Source organism: Malurus melanocephalus, unplaced genomic scaffold, assembly GCF_030028575.1.
Source record: "Malurus melanocephalus ecotype Western Australia unplaced genomic scaffold, MMel_1.1 scaffold_8, whole genome shotgun sequence".
NCBI lineage: Eukaryota > Metazoa > Chordata > Aves > Passeriformes > Maluridae > Malurus > Malurus melanocephalus.
The window spans coordinates 3,847,795-3,859,100 of record NW_026623240.1 but is presented as its reverse complement, the minus strand read 5'-3'; positions in this window follow the sequence as shown (position 1 = coordinate 3,859,100).

Below are 11,306 nucleotides of genomic sequence, written 5' to 3'. Positions count from 1 at the left end.
CCAAACGTGAAACATAAACCACGTGCTTCTGTTCCCAACACTTGTGTGGCTCAGATGTGCTGAGGCACACRTGGCTCCTGCTGAGTGTCTTGTGCATTTAGTCACCTCTGAAAACTTAAGGCAAGTTCCCAGTATGCTGAAGTTTTAAACTGCACCTCGGTTGAAACAAGCTAGGGACATGCATTCTGACTTGTTTTTAGCCTTGCCTTGTATTTTTTTTTTCCTTTAATTGCTTTCCAGAAAAGAGTCTAATTCAGTTTGATTAGTAATTATAAAAATTCTTTCAACTGCAAATCAGCCTTTATGTTAAATTARGCACTGCATTTTGCTAACCAAATATGCTCTGTCTCCCTAATTTAAATAGTTCTATAGATGAGCGTACATTTGTTCAGATTATAGGTTGTAATGAAATTCTGCATCCCCAATTCTTATGCAACAGTTTATTGTCATGTTCTAATTGGATTCAATTAGTGGTGGGCATTTTGCTTTGCAAGRGAATCTCCTTTCAGTGTGGGAAGGAAAAAATGTTTTGAATCTAAGGATGGCTTTATCTAAAGGTAGTATTATTTGTAAATAACATTTTCCTAAACACTGCAMCCTTTAGTGTTTCATAAGTAGATTTTTAAGGCTGTAAAAAGATTTTAAAAGCATAGTTGAGGGGAATCTTCCTTTCTTTCTTTTACTTTTAGTTTCAGTATAATCAATTGGGTTGGACTTGTAGAAGGAAACTCCATCCACTGAKAAGGAATTTCTTTACCTTGCAGATGATGCAGTATTAACTGAAGTCCACTTTAGCTCTTAGGGAGCACTGGTACCAATGCTTAGCTAATGGCTTCTGATCAGCAGCTTTGTTTGCAGTGACATTGCTTTAACAGATTTTTAACACTGTCATTGCAAGCATGCAGTGATGAAACTTTCAGCAGTAGAAATTACTTCMGTGGATTGGATAAAACTATATTAATTTAGGTGGCATGGCTGTTTATTTTAAAAGTGGTAATTTTTATTTTGAATTCCACTTCCAGAAATAGTCTCTTTCATTTTTAGGGTGCAGAGGTTTCATTAAAGCAAAGGTATTGGTTCATCAGTTGCAACCTTGGGGTAACCATCAATAAAATCCTAAATTTATTYTGTCTATTAAATGCAAATATTAGAAGAAACAATAATAATAATTACTGATAAATTAGAAATAACCATGATTCATTCATGATGCATTAAATAAAATTAATAGGAAGATAAAATCCTATAGTTTAGAAGCAAAAAGACAGAACCATTTAACCACAGTGATTGTCTTCTGCATCCTCTCTGATGTGGACTGCTATCAAATGTGTTTAAATTCAATATTGTTCATTTGACCTAATTTGTAGAATATTCAAGACAATTTTTTAAAAATGCCTCTTTGGTATACTGGACAATTTACTTCCTATTTACGTGCAATAAAATATTACAGAGCAGCATTTAAAATTATGATGGCAATTTAGTGAAATCTAAGTAATACAGCTCTGTGAAAGCAATATWTGGCAGCAAAGTTACTTTTTGTTATATGTCAACAGCTTAAGCTGTGTGTGAGAGAAGTTAAATTGACCCTTATTCTAACAAAGCTGAGAATCTGTATTCTCAGTTCTCCCTGTTTTTGTTTAATTTCAACCCAAAAGTAATTTAAGTAAAGAAATTTGTTACTGTTTTCTTAAGCTCACCTATTTTGAGATTCCCTGTTGTACCCTTGAGAAGGGGAGCTGATAGAACAGTGCTTGTTTGCATTTGTGTTATATTGAATAGAACTTATTGCAGGTAGTCCCCCAAAACTCAGTCTCTTTATGTGTCACTTTGTGGTCAGCTTTCAAGAAAAAGTGACTGGAAGATTTTGGTTTTGCTTGCTGACTCAGTGATTTTTGCAACAAATATGAAAGTAAATGATTTTGACTTTGGGTCTCTCATTTCTTCAGGTAAATTCCCTGTTTTGTTAAAGCAAAGTTAATTGGTTGAAAGAAAGGTAAAAAAGGTAAACCAGGCCAAAAAAATCCTATGTGAAAGGTCTAGACATTTATGAAATCAGGTTTCAAACACAGAAAAACAGAGAGAATATGCATTGCCTTATATTTAATAGCTGCATTCAGAACTGATACCTGAGGATATGTACATGAGGGAGGATTAATACTTCCAATTGCTGTTCAATGTATACGCTTCTTTTTTCTGTATTCACTGGCATTTTACTTCATTATTCTAATTAATGCTAAGATTTTGAACAATTTCAACTAGAATGATGATCACATTTATATTCTGTAACAGACCTGAGTGAMTTTTCATCCCAGATTATCAGCTTTTGTGGCAGGTGGGATAATATACAACATCATTAGTGCCAGTAAATGAATACTTTTAGAAAACTGCATACTAGGTTTATATAGTTTCTGTCATATCTGCTGGTTTTAATGCTTTCTTAGTCGGGCCAAGCTTGAAAATTAACTCTTGCTGATTCTGAACAGAAATCCTSATTTGGATTTTTTGCAAGCAATGAGATTTTCATAATTTTTGTTACTTCTGTTTCTTTCTAGAGTAGTATTGTATTTTGGAGCAAAATTCTCTACCACATGGAAATTTTGGCCACAGGTAAACTCATCAGTATGTAGTGTCTTAATTTAGACAAATGTGTGTGGGAAGGTGGAGGAAGGAAAGAAATATCTTTGGAGAGCATGACTGTACAAAGATACTGAACTTAGCTTAGCATAGGGCTCTGCCCAAACTAATTAGTCTTCTGAAATGCAAGCATAATTAGCACACAAACAGCAGTGTKTTAGTACAGCTCTGCTGCTGCTGGGATTGCAGCTGGCATCTCTGGATCTCATCCACAGTACAGGAATTACTGTGCTGCCAGTCACTGGTGCAGGTACCAATTTATTGAATRTTATGGAAGTTGTAGGAAAGGATGGAGTTAACCTCATATATTCTAGTTGTCAGGATATACCATATCTTCAAGGAACACTTATACATCTGCATTGTAACATCTTTCTTGTTACAATGCAGATGCTGTGGCAGTGGACTAAAGCAGTAACAGAAAGTTTGAAAAATAAGAAGTTTAATAACTGTAGGTGCTCTGCCAAAACAAACTTGAGAGAATTGCTTACAAGCTCYTTAGGCAATGACCAGCAAGTCCATGTCCAACAGAAGCTATTGAAAGATGRTTGTGGTGTTTTGGGAAGAGAAGCAAAATGGAAAAAGCCCAAATGTCAGGCCTGAAGACATTTTGACAAAACCATCTGAATAATTGGCCTTTATGTATATGCTTAGCATGGGGCTTACAGTAAGTAACCACWGAAAATGTGTAGGTGTTTTCTGAAACAAAACATTGGCAGAGTAAATGATAAGAATTATGTAGATTAAGTATTTACCTACCATGGCTGTAGCTTCATTTTTTTCTTTTCATGCAGGTAGCTGTGCAGTTGAACCCTAAGTCTGGCCACAGAATGCATTTTCATAATTGCATTTTGCTGTTTTCTTCTCAGTAAAAGAAACATACACGAGTTTCACTTTTAAATCTGGCCCAGGAAAAAAGGTAACATTAAAACTGTTTTGGTTCTGCTATCAATAATAACTTTAATCTGGGAATTAATTGTAAATTGTTAGATTAAAAGAGATAAAATAGAAATCAATTAATTTGATTTTCAGCACTGAATAATGGTCTTTTGAATCTCATCTCAGTTCTTGGAAAATTGTGCCAGAGTGACCTGAGGTATATTCTGGGAGCCTAGGTGTGAAAGAAAACATATAGAAAATTAGTTAATTTGCCTCTGTAGTACTTCAAAATAATTAGCAATACAAAAGCTCAGTGTACTRTAGGCAACTTGAGTGTATCCATGTAGAATGTGAGTTTTCATATATTACATATGGGCTTTTCAGTCTCCTCCTAGAAGAATGCTTTCTACCAAGSAGCTTCATCAAAGTTCAGTCTGGGAGTTGAGTCTGGGGTTTTTACATAGAGCCACTTTTAAGATCAATTGTCATTTTARTATTCCATGACAATGCTTTTTACTATTGTCTCAGTCATGCCATAAAATAAGCATCAGAAGTACAATGTATGTAGCTACTTTTGTCAGAAAATTATGGTCTTTATTGCTTGGTTTCTGTTACAAGTTTCTGCTGTCAGCAGTCTGTCTGGCTTTGTGAATTGACAACACCACAAAGACATAATGATCTTCCCTTTCAAGCACAGGCATTTGAGAATTTGTGCTGACTCCAACAAGTACCAGCAATTACCCAGTGCTATTAAATACAAGGCACTATGAAGGTACCCTGGCAGAATCCACTGGGGGTATGGGTTGTTTKGTGAGGGTTTTGTTTTCTTCAGGAGTCATTATACTTTCGAGTATTAAGGTACTGTGCTAAAATCTGAGGTTTAATATGACAAGAACTCTCCTTTATATAGAACCTTTATAGCATAATGCCAGTARTCACTGGAAGATATATTTAAGACAAAATATTGAACAGAACCAAATTAGTGTGTGCTTTTAGCTTATAGGTGGCCAGTGACTCGGTTATTAGGAATTAGTCTGACCCCATGCTGTCTCATTTGTCTTAAAATTCAGTCTGGTAGTACTGAACATAGAGATGCCTTGAATTCGTATTTTGTTTTGTCTTCCTTTTTTACCTTATTCCCAGGGCTGACACTTGCTATGAAACTGGCCATCAAGGCTTTCAGAATACATTCCCCAAAAATGAGCTCAAGTATTTAGGAGTAAGTAAGTAGCTCAAGAAGGCAGGAATTGCTAATTCCTAAAGAGTGCAGTATTGGAAGAAAGCCTGAGTACAATCTGTTGTCAGATTTTTTATGGAGGGCACACACATCAATCAGAAATAAGGGACTGATASATTTGTTCTTTGCAGTGTGTACAAAATGTTCCACTAGTGCAGGGATATGGTCTCCTATATGTATACAGGTCTGTAGGTCAAACCTAGAGGAAGAATTTATTTCAGACTTAATTTGCTGTAGATTAAAGGGCTCCTGTCAGCTTTGGTGAGGGCTGAAGAGGCCTGGTAGCCTACTGATAGTCTGTCTTTACTCATGCATGTAACACCATAGCCAGRGATTTATACATGATGACTTAGGAAAGCAAGTTGGGCAGGATTGGCCTTGTCTGTATTTTGTACAGTAAAGATGTGGTTGCTTCAGATTTTACAAGAAGCTGACGTGAGCTTTCTGATTATTAGAACATACCAAGAATATATTACAACTTAGAAAACATAAGAACAAATACARGACTTGTTAGGACTTGTGTTGGCTATGTCTGTGCTGTACACACCTTGTCTGGGATTTGAGAATCAAAGGTATTATTCACTGTAAAAAAATTAGTACTGTTGTCTACATAATACCCTCAGTATTAATTGGAAAAGCTGAACTGTGCTTAACTGTGCTTCATCTACCTTCAAAGCTGGGAGGGCTTAAAAACTGACATTGTGGAACAGATCTTTGGTCTGGGGTTTAGCCAGGTACTGCAGTCGTGTGAAGTTGTAGGGGAACAGCAACAGACTTCTTCCTGCTTGCATTGTAGAAGGCCCAAGAATTCACCATTTCAATATTGAAAGGCACTCATGACAATCCACAAATATGAAAGGCTTATGTAGCAAATGTTCTTTATTCAAAAGACATCATATTTCTACTCTGACTCAGATTTCTGGCAGGAGTCCCATTAGTAATTTTTATGCTTCTACCTAGAATGAACAGGCATAAATATTCCCATTTATATTCCATGCAAAATACTTGAGCATAAAAGGAAACACATTTTCAGTTCCCCAAAAATGTAGACTGAAAYTGTCAATGGAAAGTGGTGAAGCTGTGTGAAATTCTGCAGTGCAACATGGTAACTTTTAATCCCTCCTTCAGAATTTGTGGGGTGTCTCCACACAGCCATGCAAGTCTGCATTAGACTTRGAGCAAAAGGATTTAGTGTTTTAATGCCTTATCAATAGTTATGTTTGTGGCTTCCCTGTCCCAATTCAGTGCTGCTCTTTTAGAGGGTCAGCTAGTCATCCGGTCTGAAATAAATAGTTCTGGAAAGAGAAGAGGGCTATCAAAGCYCCATGAGCCAGAAATAAACTAAGTTCTGAAATCCTGTGTAACAAGAACTCCCATGAGAGTTTGTACCCTATAAGAAGTAATGGGAAATKAGTCACTGCCTCTATGGCTGTAAGGTGCTGTCTAAACAAGAACTACAGAATGAGCCTTTCTTATTTTCCATGGACTGCCAAAGTGTCTATTTGGGCTCATAGTCTACCGATACTGTGAGACTGGTGTTGAATCCCTGGATCTTGGACCTCCTTGAAACTGTTTTATTTTTTTTTCCGTATCGTTCACCTTAAGAATTTATGAATTGCTGAAAATCCTTGCTTAACTCGGCCTGCAACCCAATCCTGATTCATTTTCTTTAAGCAGAATTCCTAGCTGTGTTTGTTCTAATATAATGGGCTGTAACCAATTAATCACACAGCTATTAATGRAAGTACAAGGCAGTACATTGCAAGCTTGTTAGTTTGGCCATGCAAATTTGTATTTGGTGAAGATGCAAAGAACATCAGTCAAGCTGACAGACAGCCTCAGTTGTCTTCTGTGCTGCTGCCCTTACCATTGAGCCGTGACATGGAGCATTCAGTGTGGCATCTGGTGGTGAGAAACACCCCCAAGCTGGGTAACTTAATGAATTCTGTACCTTAGCTGAGGGATCAGCCAGAAAATGTACCATGAATGCAAACACTGAACTACTGTATGAATGTTATGCCTTTTTAAATAGTTTCCTGACAAAAGCGAAGAACAGGAAATACATTAGCATGGGGAGCTTGCATGCAATTAACAATCTGAACTTCTCCCTCCTGACAGCACAGAACTGTTTTATAAATTTTTTAAAAACATGAAATAGATGTTTGACATGAGCAATTAAGGAAAGCTATTTGGAACTGCAAAATGAATTAAAGCTTTTAAATGTCTTTACACAGTTATAGACAGAAGCAAAAGTACTTGAAATGGAATAATGAGAGAGGAAGTTGTTTCTTCAAATACAGAAACATTTGAAACAAGAAATCTTCCAGTCTTACTTCTGAATTAAGCTGCTTTTAATTTTAGATGTTCAACATTGTGATATTTGTAYACATCAGGAATTTCACAAAAACAGACAGGTTTTGTATGTTAGAAGTCTTGAAAATGTTCACATCCCCTTTTTAGAGGTTTTGGGGAGCTGCATTTTATGTATCTTTGGAAAGGGGAAAGGCACATGCCACTGAGGCCTAATTTCACATTTCCCCCCATCAATCTCTACACACCATTCAATGGGAAAAGAATTGATGCTCCTCCAATGAGAATATTGAGCATCTAGGAGAATTTCAAGGTTTCTAATCTTGTTCCCTGTGCAGAGAAACTTCCATTATTTTCAGTGTAATGCCTCCATATTGCTGATCATAAACTTCCCTTACAAAGGTGAGTGTCATTGTCTCTGTTTACCTGGGAGAATGTGCAGCACAGAAATGGGGGATGATTCATCCACATCATCCTGGTGATTGAGGCTGCTGCTTCCTGATGGCTTCTGCCTTAATCATATCCTCCTGTAAAGGTTGGCTTGGAGAGGACCTCTCAAGGGCTTTGCTCACATTTCATATTAACATCAAGAAGAAAAAAATACTTTAGATAGAATTCTTTCTCACTGGTTGGACTGAAAAGAGACCCCAATACTACTTTCTAGTTTTTCCAAACTTGGATTTTGCTCTGTTATATTCAGCACCAGTTGTGAGAAGGYCTGGCAGCCACTCGGGAATACACAAGTAGACAGGGTCCGACCTGGATCAGAACAGACATAATTTTGCCCTGTGCTAATAGAATCACTGCTGGTTTCTGCCTAATTTTATTTTCCTTGTCAATTAAAAGCTTTCTAGCTTTTTTAGATCTGTAGATTTTAATATTAAAATACTTAAGAGAGACAGGAGTATTTCTCGCCAAAGCGGGATACAGTGACTGTAGTGCATCAGGTGAAGTTACCATGGCTACCCTAAGGSTTTTGCAAGTTACACTTGGCTGAGCTCATCCAAACTCCAGTTTGTAGCTGTGAAAGACTGAAAAGCCAGTGCTGCCTCGCCCAGAGCTGCTCCACTGCTGACCACCACAGCTTGAAGTTTCCCTGCCCCAAATGTGGCATGGGAGACTTTTCCTTAGATAAGCAGATTMTTCTTCCCTCCAGCTTTCCAGACAGGCTCAAACCCTGCCAGAATCCGTGAGCAAGAAGGTAAGAAGTTGTAGGGCTACGTATGGTGAAAAATTAATGATTAGAAAACCAAAATGCAAGCTCCGGCTATCAGAGCGCAGTGGAAACCCTGTGGTGTCAGTTGCAATCCCAGCTGGCGCCATTAGGTAGCATGTGTTCACTAATATGCTGAGAGGTTTGAGAAATCACTGATAACAAGRGAASGACCTAAAGCTTTTCAATAATTATRTTAATMCTGTAAAAACTGTAGATCACACATCTTTTTTTTTATTGCTGTTGTTATACAATTTAAAGATATGCCTAAACAGTGTTCAGCTAAATTTGGCTTAAATAAGGAAACTGGTTTAAAGGTGAGGGGAGGCTGGTGGTGTGTGAATTCTTGGATAGCTGTGATGGGCTAGGTTGGTAGCTTATGTCTTTAAAGCACTGCAGAGTTGGCTGGAGAGCTATTTAAGTTTTGGTGTCAAATGAATATTGAGCAGGTGTGCCAGAAGCTTCATTTACTTCTCACAGAGACTTTGATCACTGTGTATGAGACTTGCACAGACAGCAGCTCTCCCTAGATGGCACACTGCTGGATATAAAGCAAGAAAAGCCCACTTGCACCCTCTTCCTGACATGATTGTGTCTCTCAGATCCCCTTAGGAAAACACTTCAGTGCAATCCTGATACTGGTTCCCATTCTCCGCTGCAGYGGAGAGCAGTTCCCTCTTTGCAGTGCTCAGTGCTGGGGCAGCAGTGGGGACAGCCAGGATGTCTCTGGGCAGTGGATGGAGTGTGGAGGACAGCTGTGCTCTCCCTTCACACCTACACACACCTCCTCGGGTGTAAGTGCATTGGTTGATGGTAGGATCTGCCTTTTGTTCCAGTAATGCAGAAATTATCTGTAAAGCTTATTTCTTGGTCTGACAAATCTGTTTTGAGGGCTGGTGACAGCTGCCATGCTTTTCTTCAGGAAACCCGAATCTTTGCCACCAGGATTAAGATGCAAAAGCTCTGGTTTGGTCTGGTTTCTCTGCATTTGCTTCATGATGGGGCTGTGGCCTCCGAATGTGACAGGAATGGGGACCAGTGCCAGCTCTGGAGGGAGCTGCTGCTCTGGGGTCAGAGGTCCAGGCTGAGCTGGGGGGTCATGGAAAGACTGTCCCATGGTCGGTGACACAGCTCTGACTACTCCCCACAACCAGGAAAATCAGGTTGTAGATCTTTKTTGTCACAGTCTGTTCAGCAACCTTTTGGCAAGGTCAGAGGTGGCATTTGGCTGTCGCCTTTGGGTCTTGCTGTGTGTGGTGTCCCTGCATAGGGAGGCCAAGTGTCCCATGTGGGGAAAGGCTGGCCAGGCTCCCAGGGAGGCGTGTGGCGTGGGGGCCCCTGGAGTTTGGATGTGACAGGTCATAAAACTTGATACTCTGTGACTGATGCAGATAATCTAAGCAAGCATTAGSCACACTCCACTCTGGAGACACAGCTGCCTCAGCTGGGAACGCCAGGCTGAGCATGGCTGCTGCAGCGTGGATGGCGGTGTTTCCTTATTGCTGGCAGTGGAGGGAAGCTGTGGTTTGTCACCTTATTACAGTTCTGCTATCAGACCCAGAGGGGTAAAAACCAACCTGGCAGCATTAGAAATCAGTCTGACTGGAAGCTCCAGGTTGGAGCCCATCTGCATTGAGTACAGAGGCTCTGAGGTGTTTCACTGTGAGCCACCTAAACCTGCTGCTTGAAAATATGTCTGTCATCAAGACGGTTCCTTAGCACAGATCAGTGCTTTCCAAAAGCTGCATTAGGTTGCCTAAACTACAAAATAACATTGAAAAACCAGGTCCTTGAATGCAGCGGGTAAAAGTGGAGCAAAAATATTCTCTAATGATCCTGTTCTCTGCTTATCCTGCACCAAAAATCTGTTTGCCCATTGAATCTCCAGCCTAGTCAGGAACAGTATCCAAGAGATAGGTTTGACAGACATCCTGCTTTGAAACTATATACATTCTGGAACAGAAGAAGTGGAAATTTTACTGTGCCCATATTTAAGATGAGGAATTCTTTAGCCTGTCCTACAAGTCTCATTTTAATCTTAAAGGAGAGTCAGAAAGGCTCCTAACTATCCTGATTAAATCCAAGCTCAAAAGAACATTGTCAAGGGAACATCCCCCAGTATTTTTCCTGATTCTCCCCCCCAATCCCACTGTGGAAAGGGAGTGAGCAGGGGGCTGTGTGGTACTTTAGCTCCTAGATGGGGCTGAACCATGATAGCTTGACAACACAGCCAGAGTGCAGACAAAATGGACTATGACTCGAAAGAAGTACTTGCTTGAAGAAAATCATGGTCAGCTCTTTTGATCATGGTTCCTTAGAAGGGGGAAATGCCGAGAGAACTCTTCCATGTCTCACTGTTTAGACACTTTAACTTGCATTGGTGGACAAATATGCTGATGTCAGGCTTTTCTTGTACAAGGGGCAACTGAAACATCTTGTTTGATACCTGATTTCTTGGACAGCAACAAAGCTGATGGGGATTCCTGAAGATGAAGGCCTATTTCAAAACTAACAGATAATCAGGTACTTGTGAGACAGTCTGTGTTCACCGGGTGCCATGGTTCCAGTTTAAATCAATAAATASCAGACTAATCACTTCTGTAGTCTGTCTCCTGTCTGAGCTCACTAGGTGAATAATTTCATAATGCACTACCTTTTGTCCATCCTTCATGACCAGTGATAAGGAAAAAATTACTGAGAATATTCTCCACTACATTCTGCTTAGACTTTTTATAACAGAGCATTTAGGAGTGAAGCTGGTGTTCTGAATCAGTGTTCAGTAACTTAACTGCAGGCTGCCTGTGTCTCCTTGATTATCTTCTACTTGGGCTCTTGCTCTTAGACATCACAGCAAATTTGTTTTAAAGTAATTGTATYGAGCATTAACAGTTAACAACGTAAGGAAAATCACACAAGTTCAGGAAGTTTTCTTTAGCTACTTTTTATGTAAATACTCTGTATTTTAGCATTTGATGGACCTTTCTCAGGCATACTTGACAAAYTTCAAAGTCCATTTACTTTAAATGGCCAAAGCATCCT